At 46.1% G+C, this 22,060-nt stretch overlaps 1 long non-coding RNA gene across 4 annotated transcripts in view; it reads left to right on the top strand.

Annotated features, from left to right (window-relative positions):
- Positions 1-721: 721 nt before the first annotated feature.
- LOC114221571 (uncharacterized) overlaps positions 722-22,060 on the top strand; it is a 48,935-nt gene continuing 27,596 nt past the window's right edge. Inside the window, exons 1-2 of one of the 4 annotated variants that reach the window (XR_003611763.2) lie at positions 722-959; positions 19,111-19,186. This is a non-coding gene — a long non-coding RNA (uncharacterized LOC114221571). Of the gene's footprint in view, positions 960-3,244; positions 3,337-3,854; positions 3,999-7,129; positions 7,170-19,110; positions 19,187-22,060 lie in introns of those variants that run through there. The other 3 variants (XR_003611767.2, XR_003611762.2, XR_003611769.2) reach the window with 3 other exon arrangements.

Genomic DNA, 22,060 nt, shown 5'->3' with positions numbered 1-22,060 from the left:
CCGAGGCCTCAGGATGTGCTCCTGGCTGCTGGGGACAGGGAGGTGAGATCCCACTTTCTGTTAAGGACCCACGGGCCTCTGCCCGATCAGTGTCGGTTCTCATCACCTTTGTTTTTCTTTCCTTGATTTTATATTCTCCGTGGATCTCCCTTTCCCTAGCCTCTGCCAAACGACTCCAGGCTTTTCTATGCTTCTTCTAATGGATTCAGTCCAGAGGTATGCCTGGTGGGGCGAAGTTAGGTCTCAGCTTGGCGGAGCCTCACACCCAGGTGAGGCTACAAATAAGGGTGATCCCGTCCCTTCGCTGTTGGTTTTCAAATTCTGTCTGTGTTTGTCCTTCCCACATTCCCCAATCCAAGCACTGGGGCTGCTTGCATCTGAGGTTGACCAGGGAAAGGCGCTCGTGGCAAAGGGATGACTTTTTTGATTTGTCGTAAACCACTTTCTCACTTTGTTTCCTTTCCGGTCTTCGGCATTAGTCGAAATTTTAAAGGGCTTGCCAGAGCTAATCTCAGTGTAATTTTATATTTTGCATGTGCATCTTTGCTAGCGCCCCCACCTTTGCAAAAAGTGGAGCTGTGGAGTTCATCTCTGGCCTGCCACTGGTATTTGAGTTTTATCTCCTTGTTCTCCGGGACAGGCATGCACAAAGAATTAATTGAGTTGTTTTCAGCCCACTTCCTGCCTAATTGAACACCTGCCTATTTGCTACCTGATCTGTCAACCGTCCCTGTCATGTTGGTGTCTTGCTTGTATCAGAAGATTCGGTTTTGTCATTTGCAGTTAGCCAACTCTGTCCTTCGGAGAACTGCTTTCTTCTTCACTTAATTTGAAGGTGCCAATGTGCCCTCTTTGGGTGCAGTCCCTCTGCGATCCCATCTTGCCACTGTCCCCCAGTTAACGTCATTGCCGATCGTCAGCCGCACGAAAGCTGCTTGAAGACCAGGCGCAGAGAGAGGGTATGTGTGCCTCCTGGGTTGATTCTCATGCTCGCCTTGCTCTCCCTCGGTCCCCAGACGAGGCTTCTAGCAAGTCATTCTTTATGTAGTGCTCATGGTTTAGAGCTGATGAGAAATCTTTTAAGGGAAGGGACCTGGTTTCTTTTTAAATTAAGACTTTGCTTTTCTTAGAGCAGTGTTAGGATCGCAGCAATATTGAGCCGAAGGTGCCGAGATTCCCCGCATACCCCCTCCCCCCGCCCCCATGCATGGCCTCCCTCATTGTCAACACCCCCCACCAGAGTGGTACACTTATTAGAGCTGATGAACCTACACGGACACGTCATCATCACCATAGTTAATATTCACTCTTGGTGTTGTACTTTCTCAGGATTTGGACAAAATGCATAACGACACATATTCAACCAGTGACCTGTATCTAGTATTTTCATTGCCCTAAAAATCTTCTGTGTGCTCCCTATTCATCTCACGCCTCCCCCCCACCCCCTGGCAACCACTGATCTTTTTTACTATCTCTATAGTTTTGCCTTTTCCACAGTGTCATGGAGATGTAATTAGAGTATGAGGCCCTCTCAGATTGGCTTCTTTCATGCAGTAATATGCATTTAAAGTTCCTCCGTGTCTTTCCATAGCTTGATAGCTCATTTCTTTTTAGTGCTGAATAATATTCCATGGTTTGGATATACCACTGTTTCTTTATCCATTTCCGTGCTATAAATACTCATGTGCTGGCTTTTGTGGGGACATAAGTTTTCATATCTTTTGGGTAAATACCAAGGAGTGTGATGGCTGTATCATAGGGTGAAAGTATGTTTAGTTTTGTAAGAAACTGTCAAACTGTCTTCTGTCTTCCGGTGCCAAACTATTTTGCATTCCCAACGGCAGTGAGTGCGAGTTCCTGTTGCTCCACATCCTCGCCAGCATTTGGTATTGTCAGTGTTCTGGATTTTGGCCGTTTTAGTGGGTGTGTAGTCACGTCTCATTGCTGCTTTAAGTTACATTGTCCCGAAGACATATGGTGTGGCAAGACTTTTTTACACAGTGCTCTTTGTCGCTGGGGGTGTATGTCTTTCCAAAGAGAAAAGTAGTTTTACTAAAAATGAGAGCCAGAGCAGAGAATCCAGTCTTCCCCAATAACAGAAAGCCTTCCTGGTTCATGGCCTGTGTTGGGTCTTCTCGGCTGTTTTCTTTGGTTCAAAAGTCTCATAGCCAGCAACGTGGTTTTTCAGTGGAGCCCTGGTCTGGGTGTGCTTTTGTTGTTAAAAATATTGTGGAGACACGGCAACCTTTGTTAATTAGTTGGTAGAATTGTGTTATTATCTTGATTATCTCTTAATTATCTCTTCCTGGTGTTCTTGGCCTTTTAAAAGGAAGTGTACTGTTGGGGTTCCTTCTGCCCAGATTTGAACTTATTCAAAAATGGGGTGAGACTAGAAAAACATTTATCGTCCAGATTTCTTTGCTCTCACTGTGGTTTTACATTTGCTTTCAGTTACCTTTTGGTGTTCCTTTGTAGAATTTTATATTTTAAAAATATTTTAGAGGGCTCTTCAAAAAGTTACCTGTAGAATTAATTACCATAGGACCCAGCAATTCCGCCCTAGGTAGATATGTGAAAGAATTGAAAACAGGGACTCAAATCTTTACAAATGTTCGTAGCAGCGCTGTTTGTAGTACCCAAGTGGAAACAACTCAACTGTTCATCAACAGATGAATGGATAAACAAAGTGTGGTATATCTGTGCAATGGAATATTATTCAGCCAAAGAAAGGAACGAATTACAGATATGTTACAACATGAAGAGACCTCAAAAACATTACGCTATAGGTAGAGGAAGCCAAACACAAAGGGCCAAATACAGTATGATTCCATTTATGTGAAATATCCAGAGTAGGCAGATCCGTAGAGATAGCCAGTGGGTGGTTGCCAAGGGTTGGGGGAAGGGAACATGGGGATTGACCACTTAATGGTACGAGTTTTCTTTTGGGGTGATGAAAATATTTTGGAACTTGGTAGAGGCAAGTGTACGGCATTTTGAATGTCTGAAATGTCCCCGAATTGAACGCTTTACCATAAATGGTTAATTTATGTTATGTAAATTTTGCCCCAAATAAAAAAAACTGTTTGGAGGGGCAGCCCCCCTGTGTTCTTGCCAAGGGTGGGTTTTCTAGTGACGCCACACAAGAGTGGTGCTCCAGTGAGGCCTTCAGCGGGGGCCCGGCAAGGAGGCTCAGTCCTGTGGTTGCCACTGCCCCACCCCCAGCTGCCTGCTCAGTGACCTGCTGGGATGGAGGCCCTGAGGGTTGCCTCCCCTCTCTCGACCTCTTCCCTCTTCCGTAAAGCAGGCCTCACCTCACAGGATCACTACGAGAGTTAGGTAAGATAAGGCATAGAAAGTGCTTGGCACCTGGTAAGCACTTAATAGATATTAACTCTTCATTAATTTCATTAACTTCAGACGTGGGGTCTGAAGAGCAGTTTCTGGTCTGGTTTTGTTTCTGTGGAAGGAGAGAATGACGTGGACTCGGAGAGATGCAAAATGCTGGAAGCAGAGAAATGAGAGTTGACTCAAGCCGTCTAGGTTTTGGTTCGACTTTTGAGCAAAGAAGGGGAAAAGTCCCATTTCCTGGATTCCTTTTAGGAGTCCCCATAACCCCATGCAGCCAGCAAAGCTGGTGAAGGCTCACCTCCACCAGCTGAACAGGGAATGTTCGTGAAGCACTTCGGAAAGCACCCGGCCAGCCCCACATGGGTTGTAGCAGTCTTAAGGAGACGGCGCCGGGGAAGTACCCCCTGCCCACTTCCCTTCCTCGCCCCTGCTTCCTCAGACGTGAGCACTTGCTGGGCTGTGCCCGCCTCCAGTCTCTGCAGAGCGTTGGGCCACTGGGTGCATCTTGGTAGGCCGGGGTTGGTGTTTCTGAGTTCTGCTTTCTTCCTCAGAAGGAGGGGCTTTAGTCATCCCTGGGCCCGGATGAACCTTCCAGCAGCACGGAGGGGCAAGGATACCCGGACCTAAGGAGAGGCTCTCATCACTCAGCTGTAAGGGGTGGAGGGAACTGGGGAGGGCTGATCCGACTTTCACCAATGAAGAGATACAGTTTTCCGCTCTCCTAGCATGAAACTGTGGCATGGAGATCTCTAATTTTAGGGTATTACTTGATGGAAATGGGTACAGTGATCTCTCTCTAATTCTGTTCCCACTAAACATCTTTACTACACAATTAGCACCTTGTTATGTAGTGTTCTTTTCTGTTGTCACTTCACAATTTAGTGGCCAAGTAATCTCAGCCCTGGGTAGAAAGAAGAAAGATCGTTGGGCTTGGGGTCTGAAGAGCCGTGGCTTAGCAGTGTGTGTACAGGATTTCTACTTAGTTTTAATATTTAATCTGTTTAGCTCTCTTACTTCTTTTGGAATTGGCACCCCCCACGCCCCTCCCCACCCCTCCCACCCCCTCGCCCCTCCTGGAGAACTGCTTCTCTGCTCTCCACTCTGGGGGCCTGCTGAGTGTCCTTCCTGATGGGTCCCCTGTGCCGTCACTGGACCATTGATTGACCTGACTAGGCCTGTCAGGGCTCTCTCTGGGTTTTTTTTTTGTTTTTTTGTTTTTGTAAAAGGGCAGGATTTATTTCGAGTCCCCGGGGGTCTCAGAGACTCCCAAGACAGTAATTGCAGCCATGTAAAGGGATGTTAAAATGGGGCTTTTTCACAGAGCCCCCGGGACAGGGATATCTTATACCAAAGTGAACACGAGGCAGCCTCCTCTGTGGAAAATACAAAGGAAAAGCACAGAACTGGGTTTACCACTTTTGGACCCCTCAGCCAGATCAAAGATATTGGGGGGTGGGGTCAGACTGTGGAGAGGGGAGAGGATTTAATGGAGAGATATCTTTGGAGAAGCTGCCATCTGCCCCTTTGTACCCGCCACCCAGCGTAGGGCTAAGGACGACAGAGAGGCCTAGTGGGCGTCATTTCAAGCCCATCGCCCGGAAGTTTGCAACTGGAGGCTCAAGAGCCTTTCTGTCTGAGGTGGTGAGGCCAGAACGGGGGTCTGGAACTCTGGTGGCCCTGGTTTCCTGTCCAGAGGAGAAAGCTGGCCTGCCAGGGGGCCTGAGGAAGCCGCAGGCAGAGAGAAGCAGAGAGAGGTCTGTGTTCATCTGGGAGCCTGCAGCTGCCCGACCACCCCTCCTGTAGTAAAGTTTCTCTTTGGCCGTGGCTCACTGGAGGTGCTTTGTTTAGTTGCTTATAACCAAGCGCCCCAATTAATAGAACTGTGGTCCTCAGCAACCACTGAGCTTCTCTTAAGAGGCTCATCTTCTTTCTCATGTACAATGGTAACAATAATCAGCTCACACTTGCTGGAATGTTCAGATGAAATAACACATCTGTGAAAACTTTGGGGGGAATCATAACATAGGAGGCAGGGAAGCTGTGACAAGCTTTGTGATCATTTTATTAACTATTTGACACTAATGACTTGATTGTTCTGAATGCTGTTTGTTTCTTCGTTTAGCTTAAACATTCTTTTAGAAACAAATGATGTCATTAGCCCGTTCCATTTTCTTTTTTAAGATTTATTTATTTATTTGAGAGAGCACCAGCCTGAGCAGGAGGGGCAGAGGGAGAAGGAAAGAGAGAATCTCAAGCAGACTCCACGCCCAGCATGGGGCTCGACCTCATGACCCTGAGATCATGACCCGAGCTGAAACCAAGAGTCAACTGACTTTACCACCCAGGTGCCCACATATTCCTTTTTTTAAATCACAGAATTAAAACAACCTTGACCTGACTTAGCTATTCGTGAGTGAATGGGTCTTGATAAATTGGGGCCTTTTCAAGCCTAAAAAAAGCTTTCTCTGAGGTGAGCTCTAATTATGTCTTGCTGAGTACCGTGTATGGACTCCATATCAGATGGCTTGTTCCCCTCGCTTCTGTGCTAGAGAAACTTGTGCTGAAATTCTAGAGTGATTGCACATTTATTTGGCTTTGAAGTTAAGTAGCCTTGGGTTTGAATCCTCATGTTGCCACTTACTAGCCTATGTTGTTGTCTTTGAGCCTCAATCTTGTCATCTATAAAATGGGAATAATAAACCCAGCCCTGCAGATTGAGAATTATAGGAGATGATGCATTTAAAGTCCTTGGCCATGTCCTGCATGCGGTAGGTGCTCAATAGATGCAGCTATTACTATTAAAAATGATAGTTTTATTAATAGCTGCAACCGAAGGGGGTGGGACTAGAAAATATGAATCTGAATTTGGCATTTAATGACAAAATCAAATAATCAGGGAGGCATCCCCAGAAGGCCTAGAGCTGACAGAAAGAAGAGGCAAGAGAAGTGATATAAAGAACTAAACATGTAGGGTGATCTTTGGAAGAGGCCAAATGATCCATACACATTATGCCTCCTTCTCCCTGTTTTATTTTTCCTTTGTCTTCCTGATTCCATCCCAGACCTGCTTCATGTTTCTGGTCATGATGGTGAAGAGCCATGCCCATAGCACATTCCAGAGTTTAACATTTTCTTGAAGACTCATTTTCTCTGTGAACGTTGGCTTTTTGTTGGCCCCCACCCTTCAGTGATCAGAATTCTCCTAGCACAGTCTGCCTCCTCCCCTCCCATTTTCTCTGCCTTACCTTAGTTTCTTGCAATGTAGGTGGCCTTTTCGGGGATTTTATCATGTGGAATCATGGGCATTCGTTCAGCAGATGTTTGTTGAACACCTACTACAGGCAGTGGGCCGGGCAGTGTGCTAGGGAGGCCTGGGGAGTAGAAAGATGGATGAGACACGGTGGTCCCTGCTGCGAGGTGGCTCGCTTAGTAGAGAAAACAGATGGGCAGATAGACTCTAATTAAATGTGATTAGTGCTTTATGTTGGTCAGATAAGGAAGGACATTTGGCAGGAGCCTCAAGTCCCCAAGTCCTCCGTCAACCACCGGCTGCTCGGATCCTGAAGCCTGTCCACCTCCCCGAGCACAGTTTGCACAGATGCCTTCTTCATTAGCATCTGCAGTCCTGATGTGAAATTTCTCTGCATGGGTCCCTGCTCGGCAAAGTGTTTCAGTGAGGGTTCCTTTGGTCACCCCCACCCAAATCCTCCTCCAGGCACAGAAAGTCTAGATGAAAAGAGAACGTCTAGACCCACGAGTCTGATCTCTTCCTGTCCTCCCACAGACTTATACCTGCACCCCGCCAGGCCTCCCTGTCTCAGGTATGGTACCATCATCAACCCCGAGGCCTGAGAGCCCCTGTGCCACCTCCCTCTGTCTCACTCATCTGTCTATTAGTCACCAAGTCCCCTCAGTTCTGTCTCCTCCTTCTCCACTGCCACCACCCCAGCCCGAGCCACCAACTCCAACTGAGGCTCCTGACTCCAGTTACTGGTTACTGGGTTCTGAAAGTAATTTAGAGGCCTTTACCAGCTGAGAGAGAGAGAGAGAGAGAGAGAGAGAGAGAGAGAGAAAGGGAGGGAGGAAGGAAGGAAGGGAGGGAGGGAGGGAGAAAGGAAGGAGGGAAGGAGGGAGGGAGGGAAGGACGGAAATGGAAACCATTAGAGTGGAGTGCATGTGATAAGGTTGAGTTTTATTTTGTGAAACATGTATAGTAATAGGCATACAGAAAAATGTGACTGAAGTTGCTAAGGCTTTTACATGTGTTGACTAATTTATCTCCCACAACAGCCTGTGCAGGAGGCATCATTATTATTATTCCTGTTTTTCAGATGAGGAAACAGGCTCAGGGAAGTTGAGAAACTGGCTGAGGGTCACAGAGAATGTCAGGGTTCCAGCCCAGGCTGGCCTGCTTTGCATAGCCTGTGTGTGTGTGTGTGTGTGTGTGTGTGTGTGGCGCCTGGGTTGCAGAATAAAGTGTCTTTCTTATTCTGTAAGTTATGATAAAAAAGACACTGGCAAGTTTCTGTTTGACAGATATCTGTACTTTCACTCTGAGCTGCAGCTACAATAAATAACTTTTTATGATGCAAACTGGATGATGCTTCTCTCTAGCAGGGTCACATGCTCTTAGATGAGATCCAGTCTGTGTTCTCACAAGGCCTGTGCAGCCTGGTCCCTGCTGGCCTCTTGAGCCTTATAGCTCCTTCTGTCTCATGGGATTTGAGACCCCTGGGGCCTCTGCATGTGTTCCCCTGACTTCTCGGACTCAGTCAGGCCTTTCATGACCTGCCCCCTTGCATCCTGGACTGCAAGTTCACAGCACTTACTACGTCCACAAAGAAACAGTTCTCGTTCGCTAGGTGTCTCTCTGGCACAGGGTCACCTAGGACTGGCTCATGTCCCCAGTCCCGAGAGCAGGATCTGGCATGTCAATTGGTAGATGCTTACTGGGTATTCTATTAGCTATGGATGGTAGAGAAAGACAGGGCTCTCGTTTTTGGCTGAATTGAGTATATCTATCAAAATATTCCTTACTCTCTTCTTCCTGTCTAACCTTTCTAGAAATCATTTCTTTAATTGGCCATGTTTATTTCTGTAGATGGTTCAGAATCTTTTGAGTGGATTTTTTATTTGTTTAAGATTATCTTTTATTTTCTTTGAAGATTTTATTTATTTGAGAGAGAGAGTGCAAGAGAGCACAAGCAGGAGGAGGGGCAGAGGGAGAAGCAGGCTCCATGCTGAGTAGGGAGCCTGACCTGGGGCTTGATCCCAGGACCCCGGGGTCATGACCGGAGCTGGAGGCAGACGCTCAACCGACTGAGCCACTCAGGTGCCCTAAGATTATCTTTTAATTTAGTGGATTCCCAATGCTCTGTTCTAACTGGATGAAGAGCTGCTGGCCCATATCTGCGGGGCGGGCCCTCCAATCCCTGTGGGGATGGGCAGTGTGGTCTTGTGAAAGAGTTCTAGACCCCCAGGTCAAGAGATAGAGGCCTTGGCTATACCGTTTCTTTGCAATTCAGCCAGAGGACTGCATCCTGGTTCATAAAATGGGGGTGATGACAGCGTACCCATTCCCAACTGGGCTGATCATGGTGGTCAGAGGAGAGAAACTGTGTGAAAGGTACATGACATAGCAGCGTTGGCTGTTCAGGAAGGTGGTTTGGTTTTTTTCTCTCTTCTTACTTGGATATCCTTGTGCTTGACAATGTCCCTCTGTTATTGGCCAGACCCTGCAGGCTCAGTGGTATCAGGCTCAGCCAAGGTCAAGGGCAACTCTCTCATCTGTTGAATGAGTGTAGCCTGGGCCACAGCCATTCAGATTCTTTCTCTGTGTTTATATACTGGTGATTTTTTAAACCTTGATATTTGACCTTGGGGACTTTGTGGCTGAGATAAGCGCAATGGCAACTCTGCATTCTGCTTTGGCCCTGATCATAACTACAGTGATAATAATTACAGCTTTGGTTGAGTGAGCATCTGCCCTGTGCCCCATGTGTGCTCAGAGCGTCTGTGATGCGTTACCTCTCCTCTTACCCACTTCGGAAACTAGGTGGCAGATTCCTCGTTTTGCAGAAGAGGAAACTGAGGTCCACCGAGTTCAAGAAACTTGCCAGGATATTCTAGTTGGAGTTCTGTATAGGACACCTTTCTCATTTTAGTTACAACTACCCTATTACCTTTTTTTTCCCCCTTAACTTAGTAATGACTGTAAGCTCCTTGAGGGCAATTTTGACTAGCTGTGTTTTGTCTGTTTTCTGTGGTCTGTGCTCTGGATTGGTGTAACCCAGGTTTTCCTGGGTGAGCCACTTGCTCAAGAGGCCTGGTTGTCTAGGCCAGCCTCCCCATCCCTGTGGCGGGCGTAGCGGGGCTCTAGGGGTGCTTCCTGCCCCATCTGTTCCTGCCCCCCTGTGGTGGAGTGCACACTCCAGAAATAGGAACTGGTTTTCCCTCTTGCCTGCTGCTTTTTATGTCTCAATGCTTCTGTTTGTCTTCTCTGGGCTGCATTCATTTCCACCTCTTTACTGCCACAGTTTATTGCTCTTTGCTAGCTCCTTTATTTTTATTTTCTAAACTTGCCTGAAATGCATCTTGATTTTGGCATCTTTAGATGTTTAGAGCCTTGCACTTTGTTACCGATGATTTCCCTCATTTTGCGGAATGCCATTTGGTTGCAAGTCTGTTTTGCAAGACTCTGCTTCTTTCCTTTCCATCATTAAATTTTGATACTTTTCTGTTCCTGCTTGCTTACAGAAACTTGTCTTTCATTTTTTAGATTGTCGGCATGGACCTTCAGTGTGCTACAGTTTGATTTCCCATCAGACTGACTTGTTTTTGGAATTGTGTGTTCATGGAGTAGAGGGCCCCTTTACAGTGTCCCTGCTCTTTCTAGAAGGCAAATCTGTCCAGATCATGTTGGTATTCTACACTGTTCACTGGCTCTTCTAAGATCAGCTCGGAGCACCTCATCACTGTGCAGACACCCTACATGTCCTTCTCTGCCTCCTCTTCACCCGTACCCCACACACCATGCCTCCCTGCTTCCCATAAACAAGACCAGCAGTTCTCAAACTTTCTGTTTCAGAATGCCTTTTTTTAAGGATTCTTTTTTTAAAGATTTTATTTATTTACTTGAGAGAGAGAGCAAGAGAGAGCACAGAGGGAGAGAGAGAGATCACAGAGGGGGAGAGGGAAAAGCAGACTCCCTGCTGAGCAGGGAGCCCGATGCGGGACTTGATCCCAGGACCCCTGAGATCATGACAGGAGCCGAAGGCAGACCCTTAACTGACTGAGCCGCCCAGGCGCCTTGCCTTTAAAAATTCTTAAAAATTAATGAGTTCCCCAGAGAACTTTCAATTATGTGGATCATATCTAGCAATCTTTACTATATTGGAAATTGAGATGGAAAAGGTTTAAAAATACTAATTAAAGTAGTTTACCTATAGCAGTAATAAACCTATTACTTGATAACATAAATAACATTTTTAATGAAAAATAACAATTTCTAAGATAAGAACATTTAATGGGAAGAGTGACATGGTTTCACTTTTGTCCAGATCTCTTTGATGTCTGCTTTCATTGCAGACAGATGGATTCTCATAAATGCTTCGGCATTCATTCTGTTGCAATATGTTGCATTGGTTGAACTGTATGAAGACAATACAGCCTTACCCAGATATGTAGTTGGAGAAGGGAGGAGTATTTTAATAACCTTTTCAGTTACTTGTGGGTAGTCTTTGAAACTACAACAGAGCTTGACAAGTGGTAGTTGTTTTTTTTTTAAGATTATTTATTTATTTGACGGAGAGAGAGAGCACACAACCAGGGAGAGCAGCAGAGGGAGAGGGAGACGCAGGCTTCCCACTGAGCAGGGAGCCCCATGCGGGGCTCGATCCCAGGACCTGGGATCATGACCTGAGCTGAAGGCAGACTCTTAACCCACTGAGCCACCCAGGTGCCCCCAAGTGGTAGTTTTCTAAAGGTTTGTTGTAGACGAGAATCTGAAACCCCATCAATGCACTTTTTGTACTTTGTTCCATTGAAATCTATTGGTCCACCTTGCACTTTGGAAGGCTCTTTTATGCATTTTGAAACATCACACATGAGCCATTTGGAAAATAGCACTTTTGTTAATGTTACTACCCCTCGTCTGAAAAGTCCGAGTATATTGGATGCTCCAGAGCTCATGGTGACTAATGTAGGTTTTTCAAAATTTAAGTTTTTGCTTGAAAGCTCAAATTTTTTTTAGCAATAAATACCAGTTTTTCTTGACATCACCAGCTTACTTTATTCATTTTTGAGAAAATTTCCAAAAATACCCAAGTCGGAATAACCCACAGTTTTTCTGTCATTCTTCTGAGTAGAAATGGTGATGCATGAAGAGGAGCGGCTAATGCAGCTTGAGGCTGCGTCGCACAAGTGCTGTTCCTTCCCGACCGTCACACTGCGGCCGGCAGCGGAAGTGCATAATGGGAGCTTCCGGTTTTGTCAGATGGGATATTAAAAAGATGTGTACTTGGGGCACCTGGGTGGCTCAGTCGTTAAGTGTCTGCCTTCGGCTCAGGTCATGGTCCCAGGGTCCTGGGATCGAGCCCCGCATCGGGCTCCCTGCTCAGTGGGGAGCCTGCTTCTCCCTCTCCCTCTGACCCTCCCTCTGTTCATGTTCCCTCTCTCTCTCTCTCTCTCGCTCTCTCAAATAAATAAAATCTAAAAAAAAAAAATTAAAAAGATGTGTACTTAAGGGTTGATATGTAATGCAATGAATATTTTTTACTGCATCAAGGACGTTCTTAGGTGAGGTTGACTTTTTTTTCTTTTTAAATGGTGAGTGCATGGCCGTGGGGAATACAGTGACAACTAATATAGTCACATGTCACTCCTCGATTCTCGCGAAGGCACCAGCAATGTTCCCCAGCATTGCTTTTGCAGGGTCAGTGCGTATGTCAACACAGGTGAAGGTAGCTTTGACCTTGCAGTAGCCACCGAGAAGGTCTGGGACCATACTTTGAAAACAACATTGTCTTCATTTATCCACACACACTAGACTCTTGCTTCGCACATGCCGGGAACACTTGTCCTCACCAGCTCTCCATCCTTGTGTGCCAGTGTGTATACACACACACATACATACCCAGGAGTTTTTATGTATAGTGGTTTTACTGATCATATGTTCTTAGGTCTCTTCCAGTGGACTGTGAACCAGGTTTCATATTTATCTTGGTGGCATATAGTGCCTAAGTACTGTACCTATTAAATGCTAACTCGTTCAGTGTTGGCTCTTTTCATCGTCATCCTATCATTATTGCAAGGGCTTAAGACATGTTTTTTGAACCAATGAGGAGTTTGGGTTAGCATTTTTCCAGAATTTCCTTAGAACATTGCTTCTCTGTGATGTCAGTAAGTGTTAAGCAGGAGGGGCATCTGTGCTTAACTAGATTTGAAGATGTTCAGCAGGTTTTGAATGGAAGATCCTTCACCGTATAATGTGCACTGGGAATCTTGAAGGGGGGTGGGAGGCTATAGAATGTGGTATTTCCTAAGTTGAATGGCATGGGAACCTCCTTTTCTTGGTATATCTCATAGAATTAGGTTTTTTGGGATCTCCTTTGGGAAACAATTGTGTAGTCTGGCTTTTCCACTTTTACAGATGAGGAAACATTACCAAAACAATCCATTTTGTCGTATTTGCATGCATTTTTGTATGCATAATTAAGGTCGTTGTGCATGGATTTACATCTCAGATATTTTATGAGTCCCTCTAAGGTTAGGTGCTAGTAGATTTAGGCAGGCAAAGCAAGCAAAAAAAAAAAAAAAGATTTGGAGAAAATGCTAATAAACCATTTGTATAGAGTAGATGGTCAAGTGGGAGATTCAAGTGTGCATCAGCTGATCACCCGAAACTACAAGTGTTATGTCAGTGGTAAGTAGGAAGGTACACAGTGCTAAACCATTTGCTTTCTGTTTTTCCCAATTTCAAGGCTCTGCCTGGTCTGTTTAGGTATTCCTTGCAACACTTTGTCACTGCCATTTACCTGTGATCCAAACAACTGATGAAGATCATTAAGCTGTGGGTGATTTGCCCACTCACTTCATCTGAGAGGGTAGTGTGTCAGAGATAAGATCTTTCAGGATGTCAGCCAACCTCCACTTAGTGCTTTGCACATAGTAGGTGTGTGTCTGTATCGATTGGCTGAGCAAAGAAGGAATAAAATTGTGCTCTGAAAAATCTGAGGCTAAAGCACAAACCACACTGTGGTCTCATCAGCCCAGTGCCCGAACTCGCTGCACTGTACAGGGTGGGCTGAATAAAGCCTAATAACTCGCTTTTCATGCCCCACTGCTCCAACCTGGCGCATTCTGGAGGGGACCGGTGATCTTCCCTTCTCTTCCACTCAAAACAAAACACACAACACACCCTACCTTCTATTTTGATCTAGTAGTGCCCATACGTGGACGAGGGGAATGGCAGTACACTCTACATGAATGTAGTTCATCAAAGGACGTGATGTCACTATGATAAAATTGGCCTTTGGTCTTCTGCCGGCCTGTACAGATGACAGTGGGAGGGTTTTGTATCAGAATAGCCTTGGAGTCAGGACTTCGCTAAGAAGATTAACCTAGTGTTTAATTTGATGTTTCATTCTGTGAAGTCACCTACAGAGAAATCAAACATTTACATGTTTGCTAACCAGTGCTTTTGGTTCTTGGCACGTGGCCTGCACCGCTCTGGGCTGGATGAGCTCTGGGAGTGCGCAGACATCTCCCTTTGCCCCTCTCCCCACACCCCCTCATCTGGATAGACAGGCAGGAAAACATTTACCAGTTCCAATTATTCTTTTGTTTCAAAGCCTGAAACTTTTTCAGCCACATCATGTTCCTGCCAGAGTCTGAAAATTAATAGGCTTTTTAGAGAAGCCGAGGGTTGAGTGGAGTCACTTTGAGAACGGCATGCATCTGGATGCCTGATTTTTCAGGTGTTGCTCTGAGACTGAATTCAGAAATCTTCTTCTTGGGGAGTTTTGGCCCTCTTGATTTCTAATTTCTGTGATTGAGTTAGAGTTGTGGGAATATCATGAGTTGCTAATTTTTTAAAAAAATAATTTTCTTCCCTTTGTAAAAGTAATTCACACTAATTGTAGAAACCTGGAGAAATACCAAAAGGCATAATGCTGAAAATTACCTAGTACTCAGAGATAATCACTACAATCCATTTTGTCGTATTTGCATGCATTTTTGTATGCATAATTAAGGTCGTTGTGTATAAATTTCGATTTCTACTTTTCCTATTTCACCCAAGAATATTTTCTCTTGCACTGACAGCAGTGCAGCATAGGTGCTTATGTTAGTTACTGGGGGCTGCTGTAACAAATTTCCACACATGGGGAGGCTTAAAACAACAGAAACTGATTTTCTCACCGTTCTGGAGACCGGAAGTTCCAATCAAGGTATAGGCCCGGCTGTGCTTTCTCTGGAGGCTCTAGGGAGAAGCCACTCCTTGTCCCCCACTAGCTTCCAGTGGCTGCTAGCCTTCCTTGGCATGTGGCCTCATCTCTCCCAAATCTGCCTCTGTTCTTATGAGCGTGTGCACGTGCGTGCGTGTGTGTGTGTGTGTGTGTGTGTGTGTGTGTGTGAGATCTCTGCCTCTCTCATGAGGACACATGTGAGGCCTCTAGGGTGCACCCAGATAATCAAGGATATCTCTTCATCTTAAAATTTTTATCTTTTTTTTAAGTTTTGTTTAAGATTTATTTATTTATTTATTTGAGAGAGCATGCTCTTGTGCGGCAGAGAAGGGCAGAGAGTCTTAAGCCGACTCTGCGCTGAGCATGGAGCCTCCTGTGGGCCTTGATCTGACCTCTGTGAGATTACGACCTGAGCCGAAACCAAGAGTCGGATGCTTAGCTAACTGCACCACTCAGGCACTCTAAAGATGCTTATCTTAGTCACATCTGCAGAGACCCATTTTCTGTATAAGGTAACATGGACAGGTCTCAGGGTTGGGTCATGATGTCTTTGGGGCCAATTTTTAGCCTGCCACAGGACTGAAGAGCGTAGAATTTGGAGCCAGACTGGGTGGGCTCAAACCCCAGTGCTGTCTCCTACTAGCAGGATGACTTTGGGCAAGTGTCTTAACTCTTGCTGCCTCCATTTTCTGATCTGTAAAGTGGGAATAATAAGCTTAGGATAGTGCCTGGCCCATGTAAGGATTAGCTGTTATTTTGTAATTGTTATTTTCATTAAAAATCCTTTGTAAAATGTCATTATAATGGTTGCATAAAACCGTATTTGTGAATATACCATAATTTATTGCATCATTTCCTTTTGTTGGCTTTTAAGTTTATTTCCAGTTTTTTATCTCATGGATAACACTGCTGTGGATACCTTTGAGCATTAAGTTTTGTCCCCACTTATGATTCATTCTCTAATATCGGGTTCTGAAAATGGAATTACAGTGTCAAAGGGTATGTATGATGTAAGCTACTTAATAAGAATTTGCCAAATTGCTTTCCAGAAAGATTGTGCCTGTTATATAACTCCTACTAGTAGTAGCTGAATGATGAGAGTGTCTGTTTTACTGTGGCCATACCTGCATCGAGTGTTATTATTTTAAACATTCTTAGCTACTTTTGACATCATCTGCCCTTTAAGGCTGACATGTAACATAGCAAAATGACTCAACATAGTGATTCCTTTGGCAAGGTGTATTCTCACAAGGCAAGAAAATTTTAAATGAAATGATATCCTTGATTTGTCCAGTCTCCAAGTGCTTTCTCCATTTTGTTATGAAGCCTGAGTGTTTTTGAGGTTACAGGGAGGCGTACTGGAGAGAGGACATGTGAGTGGCAGGACAGTGCTAGGTATACAAGGATTTTAGTAGAACAGTCTTATTTCTGTTCTCAAACTCAGATGTTGAAAACTCTGAGCATTGAAAACTCTGAAAACACTTGAACAGAAAACAGATCAATTTAACTACTTTACAACTAAGGCTGCTTGAGGGATAGAAGGATGGGGTGAGGGGGGGCAGCACCTCCATTGCCTGCCAAAGAAGGTGGGAGACCAGCTTGGGACAGGCCGAAGGAAAGTCTGCACCTGTTCTTTGTACCCCTACCACCTGTTAACCTTTCCTGGGGGGTGCCCATTGCAGTCTGATCTTGTCCAGCCCAGGCTCCAGGACTGCAGAGGTAGAACAGGGATCCTAGCTGTGTGAAAGAGAGGGTAGTGGTCTTTTTCCCCCCAGTGGTGCTCTGATATGGATGTACAGTGCATACCAGGTACAACTGATCACATAAAAATTGGGCAATATCCATATCAGTTATTGTGGGCTAAATGGTTGCCCCAAAGACATGTCCCAATAATGTTACCTTATTTAGAGAAAGGGTCTTTTAGATGTGATTAAGATAAGGATTTTGATGTGAGATCATCTTGGATTATCCAGGTGAGCCTTCAGTGCCATCACAAGTGTCCTTAAAGAGAGAGGAAGAGGGAGATGTCACACGCACAGAGAAGGCAGTGAAGTGGAGGAGAGATGTGACCATAAGCCAAGGAGTGCCAATAGCTGGAAAAGGCAAGGCGCGCCTTCTCCAGAGCCTCTGCAGGGATCATGGCCCCTGCCTACACTATGATTTCAGGCCTCTGGACCCGAGAACTGTGAGAGAATAGATTTGTGTTGTTTTGTGCCACGTAGCTTGTGATAATTTGTTATGGCAGCTACAGGAAACTCACATATGCTTTGTTGGACAGAACAGCACTGTTCTGCTGATCACGTGCATGCTGGGCTGTGTGGCAATCTTATATGCTATAACAGCTTCTCAGTTTCTCTTAATTTCTGTGCTTATCTTGTTGTGAACCAGCAGTGAAGAGTTGGGTGGATGACCACCTTTGAGTACCAGTGGTCTAGTCTCCCTTGTTTTATGGATGAGGAGACCGAGGCCCAGAGAGGAGGCAGTAGGACTGAGGTTAGAGCAGGTGCCTCTGCTGCTCAGAGTGGAGAGACTGGAGGTGGTACCAGCCTCTTGGGGGCCAGGCCTGGAGTGAGCAGACTGGAGCGCTGCCCTTCAGCCTGTCCTGCAGGTCAGCTGGTGTCCCTGGGGCTATTCTCTGACCTGCTGAGTGAAAGCCCGTGGAGCACAGGGCTGCTTAGAAGGCCCAGAAGCCAGGGGACTCCTATAAAGCCTGATAGCCAACAGCAGCAGGCAAGGGATCCTGTCAAGGCTGAAGGTCCTGGCTTGCTCTTGACTTCATTTCCAGCTGACTGCTTTGGTCTCTGTGGTTTGGGTCATACTTTCCCTCTGTAGCCCAATTTTACCTTTCTACATTTTCTGAGTGGTAATGAACTCTTAGAGAATATGGCATTCGATGACAATCATCTTGACTCTTATGCTGCTGGAATAAAGCCCATCCAGCTTCACTCGGCATTTGGGGCTCCTGAGGAACCTTCCCCTTTCCATCCCTGCCTCTTGCCCCTCCCTTTCACACACCTTTATCTCTGAACTTCACCAAAATCATTGCTGCCTGGTAGGGGGGCTTGAAGAGGTTAGTTTCATGAAGCCCTACAGTGGGTGAGTTCATGGTTGACCAACTCAAGAACCAATGGAAAAATATGGCAAGAGGATGGTAGGCATACATCGCTGAAGCTCTCAGTAAAAAAAAAGTGTACATTTACTAAAATAGACCACAAGCAGCACAAACAGCCTTGTCAGTCACTAGTATGTCAGCTAAGTCATCTGGTCTACCACCCAGCCCAAGATGAGCCACCAGATGACTGTAGCCACATATGTTAACCAGGCAAGACCAGAGAAAAACCACCTGGCTGAGCCCAGCACTAATTGTTGACCCACCAAACCATGAATAAATAAAATGTTTATTGTTTTAGACAGAAAAAAACCCCCACAGTAAATCAATCTTCAAATTATTACACTTCTTATTTTACTGGAGATGGGCAGTATATAGTTAATTATTCCCTGTTTGCTATAGATACTTTTCAGAGTCTCGTACCTTTGTATTTTCAATGAAATTCCTATTTGCTTTGTTTTGTTATGGATGATGCCCGTATGAAGAGCCCCTTCCCCCCAATATCTCGGCCTCCATCTTAATGTCTAATACTGTTGGGATTTTAGGAATTACCTGTTGGGTCTACCCTCTGGGTCTCACACATGCCTCCTATCCTTCTCTCTCAGCTGTTATGGGACAGTCGTTGAGAGGCCCCGGGTCACTTTCTCCCATCTTCTTTTATTTTTCCCAAGGCTTTGTTCCAGAAGCCTCTCTTTCTTCACCCTCTACTTCTGCTCTTTTTCTAGTCCCAACCCTGGATCTCTTATTAAGTCAGTGACTCTTGGTTGCAAGGAACCACAGTGCTCTTGGGCCAGCTCACTTAGCAGAGGGTTTGTTGTAGGAATCTCAGGAATGCAGGGAGCAAAGCTTGACCAGTCTACTGGGAAGTGGAGTGGGAAGGCCCCTTAATTCAGCGATTGTACAGTGCATGGTCCTGCTCACCTCCTCTGTGTGTGTGTGTGTGTGTGTGTGTGTGTGTGTCTTTCTCTGAATAAGAGCCCACCACTGCTTGCCTAAGTTTGCCCGTCTTCATCCTCAAATGAGGGAGGTTCAGAGGGAGGCACTATCCATCTCCAAGCTAACCAGTTTGGGGAGGGAAGCCATGGGACTGCCCGCTCTGTATGGACTGGGGGGAGTGTCCCCAAAAAAGGGGTCTGGGGAGGGGTAGTTCCCCAAAACCTATTACACCTTATTCTGATTTCTCAACAGGAGTAACTCAAGTCACCTTTACTGGAAATCAGTTGGCTGAAGTACTGAAACTGCAGTTCTTGAAGTTGAAGAAAAGGTAAATGGAAGTAAATTTGTACCTATTAAAATTTCTTCAAAGGGAAGCCAGTGTTTGAGGTGAGATTACTGTTTCCGGCATTCTTCAAACATGCCCAGTCCTGTATGTACTCTTTTCCCCTCCTCTCTGCCTGGCCAGGTTCCTGTAGATCCCTGAAGGTCTTTACTTCCCTGGAAATGAAGCCTTTTATATATTTGTTTTTTAAAGATTTAATTTATTTAGAGAGTGTGAGGGGTGGGGGGCAGAGGTAGGATGACTCCCCGCTGAGTGAGGAGCCAGACCCAGGGCTTGGCTCCATCTCATGACCCTGAGACTGTTGCAGGGTTCTTGTCTCACGGGCAAAAGAGTGAAGTGAAGTGAAAGTTGATTAAGTGAAGGTGAGAACAGAAAGGAAAGGAAAGGAGCTCTCTAGAGTGAGAGGGGTCCCGAACAGGTTGCCACTGAGGGCTTTTATGGTGGGTCTTTTAGAGAAAACTGACAAGGGAACTTGGTAAATATTTTGTCTAAAACATTTAAGACAAACAAGGTAGATTTGTAAATATTAGGAAAATATCTCGTCTATATTTAGAACAAACAAGGCAGATTTGTTAATGTTCCCTTCTCTCTGGTTAATATCTTGTCTATAATATTTCTCCACATCTGGGATTTCTGTGAGCCTGGTCACATGGCCCTCTACCTGTCTGTCCCTCCCTTGCCTTGCCCGTCCCTTACTTAAGACCATGGCTTGAGCCGAAATCAAGAGTTGGAAGCTTCACCGACTGAGCCACCCAGATGTCCTGGAAATCCAGCCTTTTTATTCCCTCCTGGCCGATAGTGACTTTTCCTGCTTTGGAAGCTCTGTAATACTATCTCCTTCTCACTGACATGTATCGTAATGAGCTTGACATGATGCCCCACCCCCGGTCGTTCTTCTGCCAAGGCTCCTTCTCTGTGAACCTTCCCCCATCACCATCATGGTATTTCCACACTTGATTGTAGTTGCCTGTTTACATGTTTTCCGTAATAAGCTCCTCTAGGGCGTATCTGAATGTGCCTGGATGCTCCATAAACATGTATTGGATGAACAGAGCATCAGTCTTCCCCACTAGACAGTCAGCTCCTGTATGAGTTCACTTTGTCCTTCTAGCACTCTGCCATTTACTATCATTCTCAAATCGATTCTGGTCTTTAAGCATTCATCAGAAATTGCCAATCTCTGTCCTTTATATTTGGGCTGTTGGTGAAATGAAGCTAATAGCAAGGCTTTTCTATCTGACTTTTATTTTTTTATGGGCAATATGGGCCCATGTTAAGAGCAATAATCCAGCAACTGAAAGGGAAGGGAGGTGACAGGCAAGTCAGAACAGCAGTGACTGGGAGCATGGCCTCCCCGTGGCTGGAGTTGAATGGGCGTTGTGGGAGGTGGGGTTTTGGTCACACTGTGGTTGTGGCCCCTCCTGTCTGCTGGATGGCAGACCCCCTTCTCCATCCATCTGCATGATCTTCTGAGCTGCTCCAGTCAACAGACCCCTGCATCTTCACCCACCTCCCTACTCCAAACCTTTTTGCTTTTGAGAAAAGGTTCCTTTTCTCAAACTGTGTACTGCACCGCTAAATATCCCAAAGAAGTTTCTTACTGATCTTCCCAGTTTCGTTGGTCACCATCCCCTGAGAGTCCTTGTAACCTTTCCTACCTCCCAGTAACCAGTAGGTGTCTCTTACCTTTGCATTTTGTCCACCTTTGCAGGATGCTTCTACACACATCACCAGCTTGTGTTCATTCTCCTGCCAATCCTAGAAAACAGGCAGTCAGGCTCAGAGCAATTAGATGTCTTACTTGAGGTCATGTCACCAGCGTGAATGGAGTTCAGCTTTTTTCTCCCCCACATCATCTTGGTCCTTCTCCTTGGAAGCCACTGCTGCCATCACAAAACCTGGGGCCCTGTCTCCTACCCACCCCCTATGTTCCCTCCAGAGAGAGGACCCTTGACCTTAACCTTCTGTTAAGAGATGCAGCCTGGGGGCACTTGGGTGGCTCAGTCGGTTAAGCATCTGCCTTCAGCTCAGGTCATGATCTCAGGGACCTGGTGATAAGGGAAATCTGTGTTCTAAGGGAGCCAACCAAGCCGCAAGGGAATTCCAGTCCCAGCCCCAGGGCCGTTCTGGGTTTTCCCTCCTGCCCCGCCTGCCGCCCTGCGGTGAAAGTGCCACATATATGGAAATAAAAGTGTATAAATTATCCCCTTTGTTTGTGCTGGGGCCTCAGACCTTTGGAGACCACTCTCCTCTGAGCCCACTGGCATTAAATTAACCTCCTATCCTCCAAGATCTCCGACTACCAGTTGTCGGGCCATCCAGTCCAGATTCCGTAACATTTGGTTCCCCAACCGGGAAACCCAGCCCTGCTGGCCCATTGTTGCCACCGGTTTGGGGGCATCGGTGGCAGTGACAGAACGAGGGACCGGATAGTAAGGGAGAAGGCATGCCCTGCCTAATTTTCAGCAGTCTCCCGCCCCGGTCGCCTCGGGCTGGCCCCATTCCACTGTTCCCGCCAGACTCGAGACTTGGCAGGTGAGGACCTGGTCCCGACGTCAGATTCTAGTAAGGCTTGGGGCCCCAGGACCCAGACAGGCCCATCCGCATTGGGGTGGAAGGGGAGCCTGATCACTTCCAGAGACCTCTTAGAGGTCTCACAGGTAGAGATTCCCAGGGAGGGAATGTAATAACTTCTGGAGTGTGAATATGTGAGTGAATGTGCAGTCTGACCTGGCTTGCTCAAGTGGACTGATTCTGTGACTCCCCGGGCAGGCACCCTTAAGGTCCCCAGAAGCCTACAGAGTCTGAGTGGGCCCATCTGTGATTCTGTGGTGAACGCCATACAGTCTATAGCGGCAT

This window comes from Eumetopias jubatus, unplaced genomic scaffold, assembly GCF_037043125.1.
Source record: "Eumetopias jubatus isolate StellerSeaLion01/CBP00866 unplaced genomic scaffold, mEumJub1_p1.0 scaffold_13, whole genome shotgun sequence".
Taxonomy (NCBI): Eukaryota; Metazoa; Chordata; class Mammalia; order Carnivora; family Otariidae; genus Eumetopias; species Eumetopias jubatus.
Note: the sequence above shows the minus strand (reverse complement) of the source record. Positions and strands in the feature narration are given on the sequence as shown.